Source organism: Pecten maximus, chromosome 5 (genome assembly GCF_902652985.1).
Source record: "Pecten maximus chromosome 5, xPecMax1.1, whole genome shotgun sequence".
In the NCBI taxonomy this organism is placed as follows: Eukaryota; Metazoa; Mollusca; class Bivalvia; order Pectinida; family Pectinidae; genus Pecten; species Pecten maximus.
The window spans coordinates 5,384,591-5,411,626 of NC_047019.1; the positions used below are offsets into that span (position 1 = coordinate 5,384,591).

General features: G+C 35.2%; 1 protein-coding gene across 1 annotated transcript in view; it reads left to right on the plus strand.

Annotated features, from left to right (window-relative positions):
• The first annotated feature begins 308 nt into the window (after positions 1–308).
• The window catches only part of LOC117326942 (excitatory amino acid transporter 2-like), a 121,677-nt gene continuing 94,949 nt past the window's right edge, over positions 309–27,036 (plus strand). Inside the window, exons 1-2 of the mRNA XM_033883744.1 lie at positions 309–615; positions 19,353–19,433. The gene's annotated coding sequence lies outside the window, so the exon portion shown is untranslated. The remainder of the gene's footprint in view (positions 616–19,352; positions 19,434–27,036) is intronic.

Below are 27,036 nucleotides of genomic sequence, written 5' to 3' on the forward strand. Positions count from 1 at the left end.
AGAAAAAAAAATACAAGACAAAAACAAAAACATTAATTAACTAGAAATGAATTCAAGCTATATATAAGAAAATGGAGACCATATATCTTGACCAGAATTGATATGGTGTACCATTGTAATCCATCCCTTGGTGGCCAGGTCTATAAATGTCCGGACTGTCAAGGAGCTGTCTTCATAATGGCAGCCTGGAGCTCCAAACCTTAATCTGTGAGGCTGGTTCTCACCTGTGTGGCTGCCTGACCTGTCGGTCAAAGGTCAAAGGTCACACAAACACAGGTACACCAAAAACTCCAGCATTCATTCAATTGTGTTGTTGACACTGAAAACAGGCTATGAAAAGGGGCAATTTAGTTAGGCTAGATTTTCTTTAATATCTATTAATGTGAGTGTGGCGAGGGTATTTTCATTTCTATTAGCGCGAACAAGGTTCAGATTTGTTATGGTCTATTTTCGACAGATACACTGACTATTTGTTAGGCACAGTTCTGCTTTGATAGCCTGCCCTTAGTGCTGTAACTCTGGGAAAGCGTGTTGACCATTGTTATATCTGACCCATATACTGAAATACGGAGCAGTTGTCCGAGATTCTCTAAACAGCAGGGCTACAGACAGTCGGTAAGTGGATTACATTTAATAAAACAACGGCATTTAAAAGTACAAAATTTGTATTGTATAGAATTTTAAACAGATATCAATCTTATTTTTAGTTATATAAAAATATCAATCTTCTTTTATTATATAAGAATATTTCATTTTGGGGAATATTTGCATAAACAAATTGTATTGACAAGGTAAAATTACTGTGAAGGAAAATGTGAAATACAAATAGCATTTTGTATAGAAGGCATATTTAGGGGCCGTCCCAAGATTCAAACTAAGAACTTTTCAACCCTTTTAATATAAAATAATCGAACAATCTAGAGTCCTTCTAAACAAGGATGTTAAAAGTACTCTTTTTTTTTTGTAATTTTAAATGTTATTTGCATGGTTATTGTTCAATGAGCATTGTACCTTTTTAATGCAGAGCTTTTTGAAGCACATCTTCTATATATGTAATACATGTATTTCCAGTTATATGAGGATAGGGATTATATGCCTATATACACTAAAATAGTTGTTTAATATATTATAATTACACTTTTTTCAATTTACAGTATTGTTTATTGTATCACATATTCATATTCATGCATACAATCCTCTAGGTATCGGATATAATTTTTTTCTTCCAAATCAAATTTTTTTTTCTCATTTTTTTTTTTTAATTTACCAAACAGAAATAGATATATATGGATGGCCTTATTACTTGGCATCAGTTAATTGCCAGATGAAAATTGCATTTCAGTATTTTCATCAACAACAAGAAAATTATTATTCTATGAAATGTTTTTTTTTTATGACACTAAACCAGGATAATTTAAGGCTATATGCTACCTTACCCTGACAAGAATCTCCTCTCGGAAGAGTTCCGCTCTGAGAAACTTGTCAGGTATGCTTTGAACAATTATTTAGACTTGTTTAATTAAAGGCACATTGGGAGTTAACGACTGTTGTTTGACTAAAACATCACCGTACTCTGTTTTGTAATTAGTTTGTGCTGTCAGATTTTTTGAAAAGCGGCCTCTGTTTTTCTTGTTTTAATAAATACATGCTTAATCAGTGGAACTGTTTCATTTTCTGAATACACTTGTAATTATGTTGTAAACTGTCACAGTCTTCGTAAACGGAGTCTTAACAAATTGAGGGAATTCTTGTCATGTTACAGATATTGCTCTAAGAGGTAGGACGAAATCGGGCCTTTTATGTGAATTTTTGAGTCGGTCATAGAATATTTATTTCAGTACTACAAAAGCTGAATCAATTGTTCTTTAGCTCCAGATTGCTTTCTGATTTGAAATTAATATCTGATATATGGTCATTCTTCCGCTAATAGAAAATCTAAATATAGTTTTGTAGGTCAGGGCTCATTCGTGACCTACAATGTCTTTTCGCTCACATCTTTCTTTAGGTGACGAACATCACATAACTCTCTTTGTCACCTATGGTGGTTCCATGGAAATGAAATTATCAAGAAATTCCGCGTGCCTGTATAATTTGCGTGTGTATAGTACCACCAGCATGTATGTTGGACGTAAAGGCCACGTTCGATGACTTCTTCATTGTGCCCTAGGGCAAGGTACACCATTAATTCAATTTTAACATCTCAATTATTCAACATGGTAAATGTTTTTTTTTGCGATCAATGTTGAAGGCCATGAAATTTTGTCTAATACATAGAAATTGAGCTGTATCAGTTTCGATATTGGTTGATGTTTTAAAAATTAATGAATGCCTCATTTGACATATTGAGGACACATGCTCTATAAAAATGGCGTTCCAAAGGACTCTTGACCAAAAATTCTTCTGTTTCAGATTTGAATTCTATAAGTTACTCATTGAACATAGCACTTTTTACTTTCCATCAACCTTGATGTGTAGCTTCTTTATTTCGTTGAAGTGAATGAAAATATTAGTTGACCTTTGACCTCTGAATTTTTTTCTTTTATACGGTATGTGAAATATGGTATTGGAAAAGTGCTGATACACGTTGATATATAATTATCAGATGAAATGTACAGTTTTTTTATGACAGGAGTATTATGCTATGACGTCATCCGTCTGTCTGTCCAATGTAAAGTTTTGATTGTATGGAAATCTCCTACATCTTCGGAACTTGGTTAGCAGTATAATCATGATGTATAGTTGTGTCTTCTTGAGAGGCATTTTGATTCAACTATTTTTGCAAAAGTTATTGCTCTTTGTTTATTTTCAATATTTGATATCTTTTCTGGAGATTTAAGGCTTTCTACTGATTTTTCAAAACTTGTTTAAAACTATGTTTTATAATCATGTTATAAACTTGTTTCCCTGAGAGGGGGCCGCGGTGGCCGAGTGGTTAAGGTGTACCGACACTTTATCACTAGCCCTCCACCACTGGGCTGCGAGTTCGAAACCTACATGGGGCGGTTGCCAGGTACTGGCCGTAGGCTGTAGGTTTTTCTCCGGGTACTCCGGCTTTCCTCCACCTCCAAAACCTGGCACGTCCTCAAATGACCCTGGCTGTTAATAGGACGTTAAACAAGAACAGAACAAACAAATCCCTGAGAGGCATTTTATTAATTTGACTAGTTTTGCAGGAGTTATTGCCCTTTGTTTCTTTCTAGTAGTTAAATGTTCTCCAAAAAGCTACAGTTTTCTACAAATTTCTTTGAAATTTTGTAGGATTTATAGTCATTATATATAGTTGTGTTTTCCTAAAGACATTTTTATTTGGCTGTTTTTGCCCTTTGTTAATTTCAGTGTTTGTTTTTTGTCCTCAGATTGTACATTTTTTTTTAACGATTTCATCGAAACTTGGTTGGCATTAGAATCTTGATATTAAGTTGTATTCAATAATGAATCAGAGTCTTTTGATCACTTGCATGATCCTCAGACTGTTTTAAAAAAAATTAAACTTTGACTTTGTAGTGAAAGATGGGGGTCATAGCATGCTCGCTAGCCATTCATAAGGTGATGCAAATCTTATTTCAATTTAAGATAGTTATAACACTATATGGCATTTAATGGCCGTATTATTCTTCTGCCTCGTTGTTCTTTATCAACCCCCTTTTGACTTTGACACCTATCCCCCCCCCCCCCCCCCCCCCCCCGACAACTCGAAGAAAAACGGTACACAATTATTAGTGAATATAAACAACTACATTAGATAAATAAATCGGCCACAAAAATAATAATATTTTGATGTCCTTTCTGTCAAATTTCACTACAATAATAATAATTGAGTGTGTGTAATTATTCTTGTGAAAAAAAACATAATATTACGACAGCAATCAGATCTCGCACCTCAAACAGTATGTTTTCGTCCAAATTTGGTAAACAGCTGTATGTAGTGGTAATTGGTTGCCTCAGGATAAAAATCACAAAGATTTCTCTGAAAGCATTTTTGTACACAGACCTGCTAGAAAATTAAACATGATATCTTCGAGGTGTAATGATTTGATAATTTGATATCATGGCTGTTGGACTCACTGGAACGTACAGTATATATTATGATTTCATTGGCGTGTTTTTTCCTTTATGAATTTATCTCGGAAACATGGTGTTAGCTATACGATATTTTCCCCTTCACTAATAGCGAGTAAAATGAGAATAGGCCTCGGAGCGGTGTCGATAGGAGTTTTCGCATCTCTGCCTCCCGAAAATCTGCTATAGATAGCATTATGGCTGATATTGATTTCTCGCACCATTGACATATTACCAGATAGAATAAAACTTGGGGAAGGCAGGTCTCGGGAGACCTATACACTCTAATGGGCCTTTGTTACCCCAAATTTACCTCAATTGGAGGCAAAGTGTTTGATATCCAGGGGACCGAGATTTATTTTTCTCCATCTCGTTCAGGTTTTGTTATAAAATCTATAAAACATTATTTTTAAACAAAACGTTCATTGGGTTCAAAAAAGAAATCAAATTGTAAAGAAGTTTAATTTTTGGAGATTCAAATATTATTATTATTATTTTTTTTTTATATGATCTGAATCTGTGTGATATTTATTAGCTTCAACCCTGATTTTGTTATTGAGAATACCCCTTCATCACAAGGTTCTAGGTGACTAAGGTGCCCATCCATGTACTGTTGGTGACAATCAGTAGTGCAAAATGGAGTCTGATCTTTTGACCTGAAAATTGCTGCTCGCATGCACAAATTACAGATGACTCTTATATAAAAAAAAAAATTTGCAGATAACCCACATTGGCTGGCCCCTCTCTCTAGAATATATATAGTGAAATAAAAATAAATAAAATTGAGCTTTATAGTTTCAAACTATGGAGGTATGGGGTGGGGTGGGGTGGGGGGGGGGGGGGTGGGGGGGGGGGGGGGGGGGGAGTGAGATAATGTATTTCTGGACAACAATTCTTTACAAAACTCTTTGGTCCAGGTGACCAGTCTAGCAGATAATAACCAGTGGCTTATACAGTAAAACTACAGCAAACAGATTTTTATAGTTTAATTGTTACAGTTAAGTTCCTGGCTGAGAGTATAGTGTCAGATCGAGATAAAACAGGGCTGGCTAATTTGAATTTTATAGTCGGACATTAGTAACTGACCATCGGCCAATCAACATTAAATCGTGTTTTGTATGACTGTGAGGTGCCTGATGTATTTACTATGACACATTAAATATATCACAGGGACTTTAACTCATTAGCACCGTGTCCTAGATTTATTTTTATTACGTTTGTTGAAACTGGGTTAGAAGGCCACACAATGAGGACAATATCTGTGGATTTTGATTGACATGACAAATTTATTCTTTTGTGACTGTTGAGAAAAAGCTTTTAACATATTCCTGCCTATCCAACTTATAATATTTACATGCCCATGTTGTTTAAATATTCTAGGGCTAAGATGTTCCTGGTATTATGATTTCCATAAGAGGTATTTACTACTGAAAGGAAAACTTACAAAAGTGTTTACAGAATATTTAGATTGTTGAAGACATGGATGATTTTACAGTTGACTTCATGATCTCAAATAAATTTTATTTCATTGTGTGATATAAAATCATAGATATATATATATATATAGTTGCCCATTGTTATGCCGGGTGGGTCAAATGCCACCACTCTTGTTCTCATATTGAGAACATGGAATTATCTGGGCTTGATCTCCATAAACTGGACTGTTTTGTTTGTGTGTACAGTAGAACCTTGTTATACTGGACACTTTGGTTTGTGTGTACAGTAGAACCTTGTTATACTGCACACTTTGGTTTGTGTGTACAGTAGAACCTTGTTATACTGCACACTTTGGTTTGTGTGTACAGCAGAACCTTGTTATACTGGACACTTTGGTTTGTGTGTACAGTAGAACCTTGTTATACTGCACACTTTGGTTTGTGTGTACAGTAGAACCTTGTACAGAAGAACCTTGTTAGTGTGGACACTTGGTTTGTGTGTACAGAAGAACCTTATGTTAGTGTGGACACTTTGGTTTGTGTGTACAGTAGAACCTTGTTAGTGTGGACACTTTGGTTTGTGTGTACAGTAAAACCTTGTTAGTCTGGACATTTTGGTTTGTGTGTACAGTAAAACCTTGTTAGTCTGGACACTTTGGTTTGTGTGTACAGTAGAGCCTTGTTAGTCTGGACACTTTGGTTTGTGTGTACAGTAGAACCTTGTTAATCTGAACACATTGGTTGTGTGTACAGTAGAACCTTGTTAGTCTCGACAATTTGATTTGTATTTTCAGTAGAACCTTGTTAGTCTGGATAATTTGACTTATATTTTCAGTAGAACCTTGTTAGTCTCGACAAGTTAACTTGTATTTTTGATAGAAACATTGTTAGTCTGGACAATTTGACTTGTATTTTTGATAGAACCTCTGGACACTGAAATGAGATTGTGCAGGACCTGTATAGACCAAACACTTCGGTATATATATAAAAACATTATAATATATCCAATAAATCAATAATTTTCTGCTGGCCTCCTCATCAGTGGTAGTATTTTTTATGAGAATGCCTGAGCAGTAAAGAAGTCAAATTTGCTTTTATGACCCCAGAAAATTGTCCTTTTGACGACTCTGCCAGTAATAGACAAGGAGCCGTGATTTCCTGTTATATTTCACTCCTTTTGAAAGTGACGACCATTACTTTGTAGATGTTATTGTTTTTATGCCTCTGGTTCATGTTAATGATGATCTTGGACATGAAATGAGGTATTTTATGGCCTTTGATTATATATAATATGGACAAAGGATGATTGTTTACTTTTTCACTGTCCAAGGATCTCGGACTGGTGTGTCGTATGCAAGTTGGAGTAATATCGGCAAATATTTACATTTCCGATGTGTGTTCGTTATATAACCTTTAACTAATGAGAAGATTGTTTACAAGTATGTAAACATGAAATTTGACACGTAGGATTATGCATTGTTCATAGCCGGACCAGTGCATACATGCGCAATTAGTGTGAACGTGCAATGAATATTTTTGTTTCTGTTTTGACTTTTTCCCCCAATAAAGTATTAATGAAATCTGGTAGAATTAACTGAAATATAACGATGAAAAAATAAAATGTTTGAAATATTTTACAAAAATTGGATATAAAAAAACAATTTTACAGTGGAACTGTATTTGGTTTATTCTTGTAGTTGACAACCTTTCCCGCCAAATTTGAATCAGCTGTTTAGCGATTCCATTAATTATACGGCTGTTACATCTATTTGCATAACACAGAAAAAAGAATGCTGATTCAATCTTTTGATAACATTAAATAAATGCACAGGTTATAATGTAAATATAAGGAATAATCATTGTTTGGTAACCTGAGACAAAGTCTCAAGTGACCTTATCTGATTGCCATTTTGTCCGTCGTCGTGCATCGTCTGTTCATAAACAATTTACATTTTTGACTTCTTCCCATTAACCAAGAGGCCAAGATACCTGATATTGGGCCTATAGCATGCTGGTCAAACGGCTACATGTATCAAGATTGTTCAAATGAATTATCTTGACCTTCATTCAAGGTCACAGGGGTCAGATATGCTAAAGCATTTGAACCATTTCTTCTCATTAACCAAGAGGCCTAGACACCTGATATTGGGCCTATAGCATGCTGAGGTAAAGGATGTGACAATGTTTCAAATGAATGAGCATGTCCTTGACCTTCATTTATGGCCACCAAAGGAATTGGGGATTCTGAGAGCCACACCCCTGAAGGTCAATTATTATGTGGTTGGCTTGGGAAGGATACCAGTGATTCTAAGAGTCTGATCCTTGAAGCTCAATTAAGTTGTTGGCTGTGGAAAGAAATAAGGGACTCTGAGGGCCTGATCCTTGAAGCTCAATTGAGTTGTTGGCTGTGGAAAGAAATAATGGACTCTGAGGGCCTGATCCTTGAAGCTCAATTGAGTTGTTGGCTGTGGAAAGAAATAAGGGACTCTGAGGGTCTGATCCTTGAAGCTTAATTTAGTTGTGGGCTGTGGAAGAGAACTGTAAAAGTTTTATCAGGGGATTCCTGAATTTTCTCTTCGGGGTCTAGATGGAAGTGTGTGAGATCGGGAGTACCTAGAGAAATCCCACAAGGTCAGGCACTGGTGACCTCCTGACCTTTTCAAGTCCAATCAGGGAAACAAATCCCAGTCACACATAGGAGAAATACAAGAGTGTTACCCTACTGCCAACAAATCGCCATTATGCTTTATATAGCTGATGACTCCAGAGAACTTCAACTAATGCCCTTGTCCGACATTTCATACTTCCTGTTTTCAAGGTCATTGAAAAAGCCCTTTAAGTTAATACGTCAAAGTCATTTTATTAAGTTAATCAGACCAGTCAATTTACTGAAGACCTTAAATGCCATTCAATTGTCACTCAGCAAACTCAAAATGAAAACAATTGCAAAGGACAATGACAATGTCAAAACTCATTGTGTCTGCAATATGTCATACTTTGAATATTGTTGTTTGGCTCTGGCACGATACGGAGACATTTCCAAGAGATTGTCCAGACCGTTTCCTCGTAATTGAAGTGATGAATAATTTTACGTTTTTCAAGAGAAATCATCGGATGACATTGGAAGAAAACTTCACTTCTAACATCTAACTGTTCAGAATGATACAATTGATTGATGAACCTTTTATTTTTAAAATTGCTCTCTCTGAAAAATATTCAAATATCTGGTGTGTGTTAAACGTCCGCATCAATAAAATTTAACGATGGATAATATTTGAAAAATGAACATTTCTGAAAAGAAAATTCAAATAATTTCCTGCATTAAGACGGACTGTTGTCCAATTTCATTAGTTTTATGCAAATGTCAAGTGCCTTTAAATGTTTATGGAAGCAATTGCTGCTGCCGATCTGGCAATGTGCTACAGTCTGCCATGTCCAGCTTTAATTCAAAATGACTGTTTTTAAGACGTTTTAAAATTTTTTAGAAGATTTGACTTTTTAAATTGTGCATTATTAACTAAGCCATGACTAATCTGGTTGTCTCGTTATCAAAGCCAATTTTTGGAGGACAAATTGTCCAACTATCCAGCCAGTGTGTCTCAATATCCTGAGCCAGAGTTTTAGGGGACAGATTGACTTACTATCTAGTCAGAGTTTTAGGGGGCAGATTGACTCACTATACAGTCAGTGTTTTAGGGGACAGATTGAGTTACTGTCCAGTCAGTGTTTTAGGGGACAGATTGACTCACTATATAGTCAGTGTTTTAGGGGGCAGATTGACTCACTATACAGTCAGTGTTTTAGGGGACAGATTGAGTTACTATCCAGTCAGTGTTTTAGGGGACAGATTGACTCACTATCCAGTCAGTGTTTTAGGGGACAGATTGACTCACTATCCAGTCAGTGTTTTAGGGGACAGATTGACTCACTATCCAGTCAGTGTTTTAGGGGACAGATTGACTCACTGTCCAGTCAGTGTTTCAGGGGACAGATTTTCTCACTATCTAGTCAGTGTTTTTAGGGACAATTTATTTCTGTTTATGTAGTTGAAAGTTCATGAAATGATACGTCATGTTCAATAGAACAGCTTATGATTTCATGAGAATTCAGATAGAGATTGTGAAGATCCCTATGGAATTTTCTGTCATTTGCACAGGTTTTATGAGTGTAAACTGTAAAATAAATAGTATATCAATTGATGAGATACTTAATCACAGGAAGCCAACAACGAAAATCTCTCTCATCTTCTTTTTAACTTGTCTCAAGGGGATAGAATATTCTGCTGCATTTTCAGAGTAAAACCTTAAAGCTTTTTTAAAAAGTTTTCAATTGATATAAAGTGCAAATGCAAACAATGGTGCGATAATATCAAATCATTTAAGTGATTTATATGTCAGTGTAAGTACAAAGAAATTTTGTTTCTTTTACTTCAGGGAGATTAGTTTTGATGTGGATCAGGGATGATCAAAATGGAGGAGATACATTCCTTATATGGATTGATGTTTTTTCCCCACAGAAGATTTTGTAGCAATCTTGAGTATTAAAGCTGAATAAAATGTATTTGCTGTAGTTTTTAGCTCGGTAGGACGAAATCCAGGGGAGCCTTTGCTTGATAATACCTTTCCATTGGTACTACATTTGCAGACATGCAAGTGACCTTGACCGTGACCTTTGACCTACTTTAAGATGCTGTAACCTTTGCCACAGCATATTTAAATGTATGAGATATGACTTTTATATTTGACTTGTATGTTCCTCAATGTCACAGGACTATTCCATTGGTACTAAATTTCCAGACACCCTGACCTTGACCTTGACCGTGACCTTTGACCTACTTTAAGAATCTTGAACCTTTGCTACATATCATATTTTTGTGTGTTAGGGCTTTCTTATTTGACATGTGTGTTCCTCAATGTCACAAGACCTTTCCATTGGTACTACATTTGCAGACACCTTGACCTTGACCGTGACCTTTGACCTACTTTAAGAATCTTTAACCTTTGCCACAGCATATTTTGTGAGCTAGGGCTTTCATATTTGACATGTGTGTTCCTCAATTCACAAGACCGTTCCCTTGGTACTACATTTGAAGACCTGCAGACTTGGACTTTGACCTTTGACCTACTTTCAAAAACCTAATTCTGAATTTCAACTGTGAGCTATATTGTCTTCTGAAAATTTTTCTTGTCAACACATTAAGTTTATTGGATTCAAGTAGCCTGTAGGTATGGCAGATAGTCAGCATTCATTATTTGTTAAATAAGATGTGTTTTTGGCAAAATGAAATCTTGATTATTTACAGAGTTATAACCCTTTGGCAAATTATGTTTCCAGTTTGTTCTGTTTGTGTGTATTGAATTTTGTTTGTCAGTTTAACTTTTTTATACCCCCGCAACGAAGTTAGGGGGGGTATACTGGAATCAGGTTGTCTGTCCGTCCGTCTGTCTGTAGACGCATTTTGTCCGGACAACTCCTCCTAAACCGAAGGGCCAATTCCGATGAAACTTCACACAAATATTAATGATCATGTGTAGATGTGCATGCCTTTTTATTTTTCTCAAAATTATGGTTGTTATGGCAACTAGTCACTATAAACAGGTTTTCCGATAAGAACCATAACTTTAAGTTTGTCCGGACAACTCCTCCTAAACTAAATGGCCAATTTCAATGAAACTTCACACAAATATAGAGGACCATGTGTAGATGTGCATGCCCTTTTCTTTTCTTTCAAAATTATGGTTGCTATGGCAACTGGTCACTTTAAACAGGTTTTCAGATAAGAACCATAACTTTTCAGTTTGTCTGGACAACTCCTCCTAAACCGAAAGGCTGATTTCAATAAAACTTCACACAAATATAGAGGACCATGTGTAGATGTGCATGCCACTTTTTTTTTTTTTCAAAATTATGGTTGCCATGGCAACTGGTCACTATAAACAGGTTTTCTGATAAGAACCATAACTTTAAGTTTGTCCGGACAACTCCTCCTAAACCGAAGGGCCGATTTCAATGAAACTTCACACAAATATAGAGGACCATGTGTAGATGTGTATGCCACTTTCTTTTTCACAATACTATGGTTGCAATGACAACTGGTCACTATAAACAGGTTTTACTGGGTTATCTTAGTTAGCCTCTAATTAACTGTTCCAATTCACCATCCTGGCGACAGTTCTAGTTTTTCTTGTATTTATTTTTGTTTTCTTATTTTTGTTTCTTTGCATTTTGCCTTATTATGTACTTAAAAAATTCAAAACTTGAATCTAATGAGTTATTGCCCTTCAACTAATACACTTAAACGAGACATTTACACATGAATTTTTACAAAATTATCACCCTTTGACTAATACAATTAATCAAGATGTTTACACCAGAATTTGAACAGAATTATCACCGTTTTACTTACAATGGGTTATTATATATGTATTGTAGTTAATATTACCAGAATATTTACCCTGAAATTGTAAACAGGGTGGTATGATGGTATGATTATGTAGACATTTAGGTTTTACTTTTTAATGTTATTTGTAACCCCACATACCAGACATGGCCACATACTAACAAGATAGATGCCTATGTCAGGTGGAATTATGGTTTAGAAATAATCGGCAGTCAGCCATGAAATGGGAGTATACAATAACTACAATTGGTTACTTTTGTTGGTGATAAACTAGGTCAGATTTATGTCAGTTTTTTTTTCATCAGCATAAGTAACACTAAAGTAAGATGAAGAAAAAAATTGTACATCAAATAAATCAAGATAATTAAATAAGATTGAAGTACAAACAATGTATTTAGTATAAAGGTTATAGTAAGAAAGGAATCAGTAAGATTAGAATACCAGTATGTAGTATATCAATTGATGAGATACTCAATCACAGGAAGCCAACAACGAGAATCTCTCTCATCTTCTTTTTAACTTGTCTCAAGGGGATAGAATATTCTGCTGCATTTTCAGAGTAAAACCTTAAAGCTTTTTAAAAAAGTTTTCAATTGATATAAAGTGCAAATGCAAACAATGGTGCGATAATATCAAATCATTTAAGTGATTTATATGTCGGTGTAAGTACAAAGAAATTTTGTTTCTTTTACTTGAGGGAGATTAGTTTTGATGTGCATCAGGGATGATCAAAATGGAGGAGATACATTCCTTATATGGATTGATGTTTTTAACCAAAATCATCTGAAAAATTTACATTTAAAAAAATACTGCTTGTTTTTTTCCCCACAGAAGATTTTGTAGCAATCTTGAGTATTAAAGCTGAATAAAATGTATTTGCTGCAGTTTTTAGCTCGCTAGGACGAAATCCAGGGGAGCTTTTGCTTGATAATACCTTTCCATTGGTACTAAATTTGCAAACATGCTAGTGACCTTGACCGTGACCTTTGACCTACTTTAAGAAACTTTAACCTTTGCCACAGCATATTTAAATGTATGAGATATGACTTTTATATTCGACTTGTATGTTCCTCAATGTCACAAGACCGTTCCATTGGTACTACATTTCAAGACAACCTGACCTTGACCTTGACCTTTGACCTACTTTAAGAACCTTTAACCTTTGCCACAGCATATTTTTATGAGATAGGGCTTTCATATTTGACATGTGTGTTCCTCAATGTCACAAGACCGTTCCATTGGTACTACAGTTGCAGACCTGCTGACCTGGACTTTGACCTTTGACCTACTTTCAAAAACCTAATTCTGAATTTCAACTGTGAGCTAAATTCTTCTTGTCAACACATTAAGTCTATTGGATTTCATGATCAGTAGCCTGTAGGTATGGCAGATAGTCAGCAATCATTATTTGTTAAATAATATGTGTTTTCGGCGAAATGAAACCTTGATTATTTACAGAGTTATAGCCCTTTGGCAAATTATGTTTCCAGTTTGTTTTGTTTGTGTGTATTAAATTTTGTTTGCCAGTTGATTTCTTAATGATAAAAAACTTGATTTTTGATACAGTGACAGTTTAACTTTTTTTTTTCTTGTCTTTATTTTTGTTTTCTTATTTTTGTTTGTTTGCATTTTGCCTTATTATGTAATTAAAAAATTCAAAACTTGAATTTAATGAGTTATTGCCCTTCAACTAATAAAATTAAACGAGACATTTACACATTAATTTTTACAAAAATTATCACTCTTTGACTAATGCAATTAATCAAGATGTTTACACCAGAATTTGTACAGAATTATCACCGTTTTACTTACAATAGGTTATTATACAAATGTATATGTATTGTAGTTAACATTATCAGAATATTTACCCTAAAACTATAAACAGGATGGCCTGATGTTATGATTATTTAGACATTTAGGTTTTACCTTTTAATGCTATTTGTAACCCCACATACCAGACATGGCCACATACTAACAAGATAGATGTCTATGTCAGGTGGAATTATGGTTAAGAAATTATCAGCAGTCAGCCATGAAATGGGAGTATACAATAACTACAATTGGTTACGTTTGTTGGTGATAAACTAGGCCAGATTTATGTCAGGGTTTTTTTCATCAGCATAAGTAACATCAGAGTAAGATGAAGAAAAAAATTACACATCAAATAAATCAAGATAATTAAATAAGGTTTAAGTATTTAGTATAAAGGTTATAGTAAGAAAGGAATCGGTAAGGTAAGAATACCAGTATGTAAGATCTGAGAATCAGTAAGATCAAAATCAATAAGATCAAAATCAGTAAGATCAAAATCAGTAAGATCCGAATTAGTAAGATCAGAATCAGTAAGATCAGAATCAATGAGATCAGAGTAAGTTAGATCAGAGTCAGTAAGATCAGAATCAGTAAGATCAGAATAAGTGTGATCAGAATCAATAAGTAAGATCAGAATCAATGAGATCAGAGTTAGTAAGATAAGAGTAAGTGAGATCTGAATCAGTAAGATCAGAATCAATGAGATCAGAGTAAGTAAGATCAGAATCAAGAAGATCAGAGTAAGTAAGATCTGAACCAATAAGATCATAGTCATCAGATTAGAATCAATAAGATCAGAGTCAGTAAGATCAGAGTAAGTAAGATCAGAATCAATGAGATCAGAGTTAGTAAGATCAGAGTAAGTAAGATCAGAATCAATGAGATCAGAGTAAGTAAGATCAGAGTAAGTGAGATCTGAACCAATAAAATCATAGTCATCAGATTAGAATCAATAAGATCCGAGTCAGTAAGATCAGAGATGGAAAGTTCAGAACAAGATCAGATTCAGAGTATAGAGACAATATTTTGTATGTGCCACCATTTTCCACCTCCCGACCCATCCATTACAAGGACAGTGAGGTCTCTAGAGAAACAATAAATTGCCAGAGTTAATCCTCACACTGGCCTCCCATCCATTACAGTGGCCAGCCTGATTGTCCTCAGACATGTACAAGGCCCTCTGTGACATGCTGACAAATTCCTTGCCAGTTAAAATTTATCACACTGGCCGAACAAATTGCCGGTGACCAGGTTACCCTGAATAAGGTGAATATTGTCTTAACCTGATGCTTGATTTCAGTTACTGTTAAATCCTTTATTTTTGATGGTTTTTATTTTTTGGTGGTATTTTTATTTTTTTTTATTCATTTTTTTTTTTTTTTGGGGGGGGGGGGGGGGGGGGTTACTCTTTGTTCAATTAATAAAGTTTGTGAAAATTTCACATGAAACTGCATTGAAATTTTGGAACTCTATGTACAAGAGCATTTATACAGTGATAATTGTTGAAATTAATTTCCCATTAATAGATGACTTTTCTGAAAAGTGGAAAATTTTGAGCCCACAAAAATATCACATTTTACAGTATATCTGTCTAGACTTAGCCATCAGTACATTTAGATATAATGGATGAGTACCAGGACTTTTCACAAGGTTTATTATGGTTTCTGCACCCAATTATTGTTAACCTACTTTTGAGTAACATCTAAAAATAAAAGTAACAGAAGGTGCGTTTTGAACCATGAAATTACTTTTTTAGCTGGAATATCAAATTATCATGCATCAGTAATTTCAGGTTAGACATGACAGAAGTACTTAGAAATATGAATGTTTCCTGTGCCTTTCCTTTGTAAATTTAGTCATGTCACTAATTTCTCTTCGAAATTTTACTTAATTATCTATCAAGTTTCTTTTTGTTCATTCCATAGGTCAGTAATTTGGGAATCCATTTCATTCAGAAATTTTCCCTTGGCTTCATGCGTCAGTGTATCAAATTTTGCTTTCTGTTCTTATATAAACTGAGACTTCAAATGTAAATTACTCTTTTTATGAAATGCCCTTGTGAAATGTCAGATGCTTAATGGGATAACCTTTGGACAGGCAGAGCGCCACATGATAGATGTCTGTGTTCAGAGGGAATAGCGATGATTTTTACGTAACGTCCGCCTCCAAAAGGTTAGAAACAGGAAGCTGGGCTCTGATGACCAGTAAATTGTTCGTAAGTCAAATGTTTCGGCTGATTTTCAGCATCTATTTAAGTAGATGACAAGGTTCTTTTCGTTGTGGTGTGGGACCACTTTGTCTTACATATGTGCAGTCCAGATCAGGATCAGTTAATTGGAATATTTCCTGAATCCGTGCTCTCATAAATCAACTTAATGATTCAGTTCTCGGACTATAAATACACAGAAATCGAATAAAAAAAAAAAGGTGAATTTCTTAATGTCAGAATTGTTCCTTGAACTTTAAAAGACAAAATACATCAGGATTGATTCCGAAAATGTTGTAACTACAATGGCCAACGGTGGTTCGGTTAATGAATGTATCTATTCTGACTATGCAGACTTGGTGTTTTTTGATACTCTATTTTCAGGGAGTTCAAATGACATGCATTAGCCAGCACTTGACATTTCGGGTGAGGGTTTGACCTTTAGGGTTGTCTACATGCCTCTCACTGATCAGTTTCAGGCTAAAACTTCGTCTATATTTGGTCACACTTACAGTACAGAATTTCTATCCATCCACACCAGCAAATTTGACCTTCAATCATGGGGAAATTTGACCTTCAAAAGTCAATTTTGTCAATGCTATCAGTCCTGCCTTTATATAGAAATGATATTGAATTAATAATACAATGGCACATAGGTGTTACTGCTGCATTTAAAGAAAATCCATATTTTTTCCTTGGTATGGTAATTATCTCTGAATTATCTCCCTTTATAACAAGTTTTCCTCCCTAAATCTTGACTTACTGTATGGCAGGACATTTTTGTGAGTACTTTTTCTTCGTGGTTTGGAATTTTCAAATTATTTCATGGGTACAATTTTTCATGATGCAACAATAATATAATAATAATACATACAACAAGGGGCCGCGGTGGCCGAGTGGTTAAGGTGTACCGACACTTTATCACTAGCCCTCCACCACTAGGTTGCGAGTTCGAAACCTACGCGGGGCAGTTGCCAGGTACTGACCGTAGGCCGGTGGTTTTTCTCCGGGTACTCCGGCTTTCCACCACCTCCAAAACCTGGCACGTCCTTAAATGACCCTGGCTATTGATAGGACGTTAAACAAAAACAAAACAAAACAAAACAAACATACAACAATATTTGTCCTGATGAAGCCCACTGTACAGGCGAAACCAGTCGATATTAAATAGATGAAATTGAGGTCTCCTTTGCCTGTTGTGATTGACTCCGCCTATTCTACAACGATATTTGTTGTATTTATATTTGTGGTTCCATAGGAACCATGAAAACCACGAAAGTTTATACGCAACAAACATTTCATGCTATATAGTATCTTATTAGTCAGTCGAGAGGAAATGGAAGGGACTTTAACATTGTGTCTGTCCTTCGACACTTAAAATTGTCCGGCTGTCTATCCCGCAATACTTGCCACTAGAACTTTATACTTGGGGAAAGGTTTGCCTACATAGGTGCGGTGATGTGTCATGTACCAAAAGTAGGTCACCCTGACCTGTATTTTGACCTTTGACCTACATCGAAGAAAATTTTTGTCTGGGCTGTGTCTCCTTCACAACTTGTTTCTTAAATGATTATTTGCCTTATATGAATTGTCTTGCTTCAAAATGGGTTGCCTGCTTTTACTATAAATATCCAGTCTTGAATATCAAATATGAATTTGTATATCTGCATGATCTTTACATGAGTTGTCTTCTCTTGACGTAAACTACTGGTATCTGCTCTTGGTGGGAATTGTCTGCACATGAATTAAATTGAGTTGTCATCTCTTCATGTGAATATATAGGAGTTGTCTTCCATTGGAAAGAGTTGTCTGCACCTGAAATAAATATCAGTTCTTTGATATGAAATGTCTTTTGTTGATAATGAATATTCTATCATGAAAAATAATTTATGCTCTCTGTAGATGTTTCTGTGCTTGACAGACTATTTCATATAAAAAAAAACAAAAAACAAAAACATAACAAAACATGCCCTTGAATGTTGATTAAGAAATTATTCTAAATTTGTGAATGATGAGCTAATAGAGTAATGGACTTTGTAATACCCCTATATCTGTATCCGATACCTTGATCGCCATCCCAAGGTGTTATTTTCGTACAAATTATTGCAAAGGATTTTAATTCGCGATTGACTCTCCTCGCATATTAATGTGAAAATAAATCCCATGTGACCTACGTCAATACCCATTGTTCTATTATCCAGTACTAAAGAATAATGATGATCAGGAGATCGCAAGTATTTGCAGTTTTGAAATAATACAAATAATAATAAGGATAAACTTGGATAGGTTTACCTGAAATATTTCATAAATTTTTATTTTTTCTTTAATATTATTTTTATTATTTAATATAAAACTACAAAATTAAAAGCCTGTGATGAGATGTACGGGTTTTACGGTCAATGGGCGGAATCTGATGAATCATACAAACTGTCATCTGTAAATGTATCCTTGAAGTCATGAAAGTTAGGCTTTACAGGATTGAAACAAATACTACACAAGATATTTATGATGCCTTGTAAGACATTAGTTATGTAGGTCATCAATCTTCCAATAAAGATGTCTTTTTATGTATATGGTAGGAAAACAATTTACAGGGGAGGGATCAACGAATCAATGAATCATTTTCATTTTTGTGTGAATAACTTAAATATTTTATGATTACTTAACGAAGATACATCACTCCACTGAGCATTATAACAACTGAGTATTTGATCAGCTACGATGTAAAAAATTTCATTTTGGTTTCAAACTGAGATGTTATTTTGAATCATGGTTTTATGTAACTCTCGTCTGCTACCTCGTTCGTACCTACGTATACAAGTCTGTATCTGATTATTGCAGATTCCAAATTTTCAAAAATGTCTTGTCTCTGATGCTGTAGATGATAACATAGAAATACAGGAAAATAGATATATATTTTGTATCTGATTTTGAAGCTATTTACGGTGTGCTAAGAAACCATCACACAATATTTTTTTAATGTTTTTTTGTGTAAAAACATTTACAGCGATGTTAAGATAATTTTTTTCTGAACAATCGTCATTTTGTCATGAACGTTATACATTTTGATCAGCAATAAAGATGGCTGCAATATTTTCGATATTTCAGCTTGTATCATATTTGTTTTCATTCTGTTATGTTTTCATTCATGATGAACAGAGAAAAATAATTTTACAAATATTTACATACTTCCATGGTCGTGTTATAAAAAGGATCGAACATGTGTTTTTCTGATTTCTGCCAAAATGTTGGTTGAAGCTTGACATCAAGCAGTAATATTGACAAAAATTAAATAATCATCATATCTCTGGATTAGAAAATTTGAATCAGCAGCAATTTTAATTCTTCTTTTTTGGTGAAAATCATGAAAAATCTTTGCTCAAGAAAATTGAACCAGTTTTACAGTACATTATAATAAAGCTGTTTCTTTATTCCACAGAAAACCAGACCTTTTATTTACATCAATAGTGATTTAGAAGGTTCGGCTGTAAGCTGCATTCACTGAAGTCTCTGGAATCAGGTAGGTGTGTTTTATTAAAGCTCAGTTCGAGAAGATTCGAGAGATCCGAGAAGGTCCAGAAATCTTTTACCATTGTAAACTATCTATATTGTTGCCCCATTCTGTATGTCGTTCTGTCTGTATTGGTTTTCAAACCACGACCTGGATTAACTTTTCATAGTAGTCCATTCATCTACAAAGTCCACCTATATATATTTGTAAAGAACAACATGGGAGAAGAATGCATTGCTGCTATTCCGACAGGAACTAAACCCATGTCTACAGTAGAATGATCCCGAGATCTACCAACTGAGCCAAAGAAGCTTGCTCCATCCATGGGCTTATTGTCGGATAATTATGGAATGCTTTTAATTAAATATAAATAGTCCAATTCAAACCTAAATTAATGTTTGATTGGTTGCTGCTAGTTTCTGTTTGATACTTTCCGTATCTTCTATTCAAAAGAGTTCCAATTTAAGAATTTTAATGAATATCTTTGATGAATTGTTATTTGGGACTGGGTCATTGATCGACAGCTTAATGAATTGTCAGATAATGTAAATAAGATATAAGAAAGATTATTCTTAATGAAAACCAAAGATACAATGTGTTTGGTAAGATTCTTCCATTAAGGGAGATAACTCTGATATACAGCTACAATGTGTTAAGGTTGCATTTGTTCTAAAGGAAATGACTCTTGCACAAATGACAGGTATAATTTGTTAAGGTGGTATGTGTCCTAAGGGAAATAACTCTTGCACTAACCAAAGGTACTTTTTATAATATATTAAGGTGGTATGTGTCCTAAGGGAAATAACTCTAGCACAAAATATAATATGTGATGCGTTAAAGCGGTATCTACCCAAAGGGAGATAACTTTAATATAAATTACAGGGAAATGTGTAAAGGTGTATGTTTCTAAATGGAAATAACTCTTAATACAAAATACAAGGTACGGTTTGCTATAGTGGTATGCATCATACAGGGAGGTAGCTCTGATACATATCACAGATACAGTGTATTAGGTGGCAAATAACCTGAAGCTGAATGATAAAATTTGAATGCTTAGTATAATAACAAGTCATTTTAAAAAAAGGAAGAAGTTGACTAATCATCATGATTTTAGGAACAAAGACATTGTGACAATGAAAAGCATTGTTGTGGTGTCAGGTTTTTGTAATTTGAGAGTTTATATCTAGGTCAAGGGTCATATATCCCCAGTTTGCTCACTGTTGAGATTGCTCTCAAATTTTTCACTTCCAAATTGAGACTTAAAAATCCCCAATCAATTTATCAATGTGGAGGATGTTTTGAGTCATGAAATTATACTAAAAAACACATTTGCAAGCAAATTGAATGTTATAATTAGATAAAAACATTTTAAATATTGGTTTTCTGAATCAGAATGGGGATCAACTGTCTGTTATTTTTTTTATTCTGGTTGTCCTCTGAGGTTAATTAGTCGTTGTCCAGACCATACGTCTTTGTCCTTTATCCTCAGGATCCCTGAGATACAGCCACTACAGTAGTTTGTAGGCTATCAGTTCCAGCTGCTGTATTTTCAACCAAGGTCCCCTGAGGCCTCATCTGGACACAGCTAGGCTTGATTTATTTCTGTAATGGTTTAGGCTGCTGCTCTGGAGATCTGAGGCAGAATTAGCTAGTGACATCTAAATAACTAGTTTTGTCTGTGAATCCTTCCTTGTTGGAATTGAGAGTACAAATGTTTATGATTTTACTTGGGGTTTTTCTTCTGATCCTAACATTTCTACCTGATTAATTTTTTTTTACATGGTCACACAGGTGAAAGATAATTCCTTTGTCTCAGGTCACACAGGTAAGGTTACACAGGTGAAAGTCAGTCCCTTTGTCACAAGGTCACACAGGTGAAAGTCGGCCCCTTTGTCACATGGTCACACAGGTGAAATCAGTCTCTTTGTCACATTGTCACACAGGTGAAAGTCAGACCCTTTTTCACATGGTCACACGGGTGAAATCAGTCCCTTTGTCACATGGTTACACAGGTGAAAGTCAGTCCCTTTGTCACATGGTCACACAGGTGAAAGTCGGCCCCTTTGTCACATTGACATTCAGGTGAAAGTCAGACCCTTTGTCGAAATGTCACCAAAGTAAGCTTACTGAGATTGTAATTGTAATTGAACAGAAACACTTTGTCACAAGCTTAAGTCATACAAATTTAGGTCAGCTGATTTCTCATTTTAGGTCACACAAATAAAGATCAGTCCTTTTGTCTCAAGGTCACACAAGTGATCAGTCCCTTTGTCTCAAGGTCACACAAGTGAGCCTGCAAAGACAATACAGGATGATATAGAATTTTGAGGATTTCTCTCTGTAACCTTAAATGCTGTGTATTCATGTACATTTGTAATCGCAAAAAAAAAAAAAACAAGTGACAAGGAAAGAAAAAAAAAATGATAAAAAAGAAAAAGTAAAAACTATGTTTGATCTTGTGTCACACGCTTTCAATATGATATTGCTGTTGCCGACAGCTATTATCTGTTTTTCACCTTATCGTCAGTCAGATCATCCTTGGAAATGTAGGACTACAGAGTAATTACGATGAACCAATTACTGCCATCTGATTTCTGTATGGCAAAGGTCATAAGGTCAAATACAGGTATCCTATCCTATGTTACCATTCATGCAGTTGTACATTTAGTGCTCATCATTAGAGCATGAGTGACATTTGCAGAGATTTCTGTCGGATAGCACTTCACGTAGACCGAGATCAGTTGGTGACATTCTGTGAAAAAACCGCGCTGTGGTTTCACATCAGATGTATATCGTATTCCGTGTATCATTCAATAAAACAATTTACGTGCAAACACGGCGGAACAGACAAAAATCTGTGAGAACAAAACCTGTTGTGATTTTTATAAAAAAAAAATGGTGCCATCCATGTTCCTATTTCTATAGGTTCCAAAAAGCTTTGCACTCCACATAGTTCCTGGCAAACATTTTTGTGACACAGAATCAGTAGTTTCAAGATTGGGTTGATGAAATAATTTACAAGATAAAATTATTTAATTACCATTTTTCCGCTCCAGTTAATTGAACCACTGTACGGGTTTAATGGAAATCCCTTGCACAAATTCAAGACAGAGAAATTTCTTTGTTTTTACACCTTCGGAAAATCAGTGATGATTTCAAGTGCTATAAAATAAAACAAAAAACAAAACAAAAAACAATAAAATTTGTTGAAATAAAATGAAATAAATTAAAAAAAAAAAAATACTGTTAAAAAAATGTTTTTGAAATAATCGAAAAAGGTGCTGTTATCATATGTAGTTAAATTATGCTAAAATCCAGAATTTTATTGTTTTACATGTATATAGTACTCACTCGGACATAAATTGCCAAGTCATATCTCACAAAGTAGAGACTCCGGATAATGTCTCAACTTTCAGAGGGAGTTAATTCCCAATCAGAGGGAGTTAATTCCCAAACAGAGGGAGTTAATTCCCGAACTTCCATATCCAGCTAAAAGATGAACCTATTGTATCCAGTCACTGTTTATTTTCCTATGAAACTGACAACTTCCAACCCCCCCCCCCCCCAAAAAGAAAAATGCTTATACATGTATATCAAAGACCATTAATCCAAGATGATAGACTAGTATTACCTAAATATGACCCTGGGTTCTGCAAACAACAGACCCAGCTACAAGATAAGCCTTGACCTGATGCGGAGTCTGAATGTTCATTAACTGCCCCAGATTTGACCTGCGTACCCAGCTGTGTCCTCTAATTGTTAGTAATTGTCAGCTCCACTTTATCAATAATCAAACCAATTGTTCTTTCTCTCCTTCAGCATGTCAATGTGTTCCTAGCAAAATTAATTTCATGATTAAAATTACTGAAAAACGATACTGCAATTGGTCAATTATATCCCTGATAACAGGCTGTTCAACAAACCCAGTTTTAACAGATTACCATGGTTGTAATTTCTGGTCCAGCAAATTGTCCTGTTTTAGACTTGCTTGTCACATAATGGGAAAAAAAATCAGCATGCTACTTTGGTGACACACTGCCGAGTTGTACAAGATAATTTTTCTCCTCGCTGATGCCGAGTTGTACAAGTTAATTTTTCTTCTAGCTGACGTGGAGTTGTACTAAATAATTCTTCTCTTAGTTGATGTGGATTGAGTTGTATAAGATCATTTTTCTCCTAGCTGATGTCCATTGAGTTGTAGAAGATAATCCTGTTCCTAGCTTGATCATGTGGAAATGGCTCTTTGCTGATGTGGAGTTGAACAAGATAATCTTTCTCCTAGCTAATGTGGAGTTATACAAGATAATTTCTCTCCTAGCTGATGTGGAGTTGTACAAAATAAGCTTTCTACAAGCTGATGTACAAGATAATCTTGCCTCTACCTCATTCAGAGTTGTTTAAGATATACAATTGTATAAGATTTTTGTTAGAATTGCTCCACTAAATTTTAATACTAGATTATCTCCCCTTAGTTTGAAACCTCAGACTTATCCAAAGACCAAAATCATAAAGGTCAATTTCATTTTAGATTTTAATATTCTAGAGACAGGAAACCAGTCTATGAGCTGTGAAACAGTGCACAAGAGATAATCACCCTACTAGTTCATATAGATTTGTTCAAGAATATTTTCTTTTTAGCTTATGTAGAATTTTTATTCTAGATAAAATCTGCCCTACATTCTGGTAGAGTTCTACAGGGTAATATTCAGAATCTGAGAAAGACAAAATGTTACCAGGTCACTGTTGAAAATGACTTGCTTCAATTATCGTAAAAGATACTGATATTTACATAATTACTGTTTGATGTCTAGAGAGTCATTTAAAAGTACAAACTGACAATTGTATTACAGGAAGCAGATAATTAGTAATTAGATCAGGAGAAAAGCGAGATTATTGAATTACACGAAGTGTCATAAAACTTCCTGTCTCATGGGAAATGACTCGGCCAGCTGTCCCTGTGGCAGTGGACACAGTAAATCTACCAGCTAGTGGTCAGTATCCTCATATACTGGTCAGTTTGTAATTACTACAGGATTTCTGGACCATCAAAACGCCATGAATATTTACTGCAGGGAAATGACCTCCTATGAGAAGATATTATGAGTAAATGATGAGCCTAATAGGAGTAGCTAATGGCAGGCAAACTGGTTTGGCTAGCGCTGTTCACCTGATCAGGGAGACAGGAAGCAGCTAATGGCAGGCAAACTGGTTTGACAGTTTACCTGAGAGAAAGATATAGCAGCTAATGGCAGGCAAACTGGTTTGACTGTTTACCTGATAGAGGCAGTAACAGAAATGAAGATTTTTTTTTTTTTCGGCATAGCCGTATAATTTTCTTTTGGTTCCGGATATGACACGACAGGTGGCGTTATACTGGTCAAGATGAAGCATGTGATTGGTCAATGTAGCGGTAAATGCAAAATGCAGATATGCAGTTCAAAACGAAACAAAGATAAGATTGAATGCAAACTGAATAAGTAGATTTTCTTTTTAAATGACACATTAATAAAATAATATTCCTGATGCAGTCTTATTATTACCAAAAATGATTAAAACTTATTTAATTTTGTTATTCGTGCTTAAACACTTTAGTTTGTTAATTTATTTCACCATCAGTTTTACATTATAACCACCAGCATTAAAACTATGCCGTTTATCTTTTTTAAAGATATTTCTTGTTTATTTTATTACCACCATGTGAAATTTTGAGCTTCTCAATAATTAAAGCGAAAAAGTCATTTATTACATCAAAACAATCATTTGTTGGTGTTGATTAAATGTGACAAAGGCGTCCAGACTGTCTCCAAGAACATCATTGGAACTCGTTGTATTAGGACCAGGGTTATTCAAATCTGACAAGAACCCTGACATGTGCTGTTGAAAAACGTCAAACATACGACGGAAGTCCGCCATGTTGCTAGGGTTAGGTCCCGCAGAAACTGTATCATCTGAAGGGTGCGCCTGTGCCCGACTCTGTTCTGTTGAAGATGCGGGAACTGAAGGTCCACAATGGCGGCTATCAATATTCTCAACAATGGCCTCTGTAACGATGACCTCATTGTCCTGAGATAGAATGACCTCATTTTGACCGGAACCACTTAGGTTAGACGTATAAATGGCAGAATTGCATGCCGATAAAGTCATGGCGCAACCCAGAATTGGCTGAGAGCACCAAATCAGTCTCAACGTTAGAAACAGGCACTGACCCAGAATTGGGTGAACACGCCATCTTGGCTCGCAACACAAGCGTTAACGTGAAAAAAAACATGTGGCTGCCACGTGTTGTTAAAAAATAGCATCTGAGAAAGTCACCAAAAGATACAAAAACAGTTTCTACACTATACTGTGATTAAAACGAACCGATTAAAATCCTTGGTTATTAGAAATAGCACAAATGAATCCAAGCAAATTCTGTGTTGTAAGCTGATCACTACAAGCGTATGTACTGAATCACGTGACTTGCGCATGTCATCTCGTGGGATCTCTCAGCATGGTTGATTTGAAAAGACTTATATATATCACTCTTGTTGGCCCGGATGGAAGCACCTGATGGGTGACATATTATGGGAGGAAAGTGGAGTACCTGGGAAAAGCCCACGTGGTAGGGCAGGTGGCCATATATATCTTTTAACGTCTGATTGGGGAATCGAACCCTGGCTACCTAGTTGTTACCTGAGCACTCATTGATGTTAATTAGATATATTTTTAAATACTATCAATGCTATTTTTTTGCATTTTTGTGTTTAGCAGTGTGTGCATGCCGTCGGTTTAGCTAAATGTTCTGTGAAATAAATTTGAAGTCATTTCATATGAGCGCCATACAAATATTGATGCACTTAAATAGGTTCAAGCTTATCGAGAACTGCCTTTCAGTCGAAGATTATCAAACTTATCAAGGAAAATTTAAAAGTTTTTTCTATGATGCGGACAGACTACCAATTCCAAATAGTGACAGATTTTAAAGATAGGGATTTGCTCTTTGTAATCACGCACGTGGAAAATTCCATTAAAAAACTCATTGATTTTGATATTTGTGTGTCTGTACTGTAAAATTGTCTGTTGACTCTAACCTCTGTAATTATACCCCCAGTACTGCACATGTCTATCTATCTCCGTACCATTCAATTACCAATCAAGATTCATCACACAAAATTTTATAATGCTGTCCTCCGTAAATGGGTTGTTATCCATCAAAGTGGTTATCACACATAAAAATCCAAGTTTGCAGCTAGTTGGTGTAGTTTTTTTCCATTTAAAGAACATTTCACCCTCATAACCAGAAGTGGTTGCATTGTTAATGTTTTTTTATTTTTTTTTTTATTTCTTCAACAAAGTAGAATTATTGAATTCCTCATTGTTCATTATTGCTAAAAAACATCTGGAGTTTTTGACAGATTAAGTGATTTCTAAGCAAGACACCATCATACATTGGAAGAATAATCGGTAAATTGATATTTTATTTCAGCAGATTGAATTTTTTCTAGCATTGTTCAGCAAGGCCTTCATCTGTAAATTCAAGGACTCTGAGAGATGTGGGTCTCCCCAGACAGACTGACTCCGAGAGATGTGGGTCTCCCCTGATAGACTGTCTCTGAGAGATGTGGATCTCCCC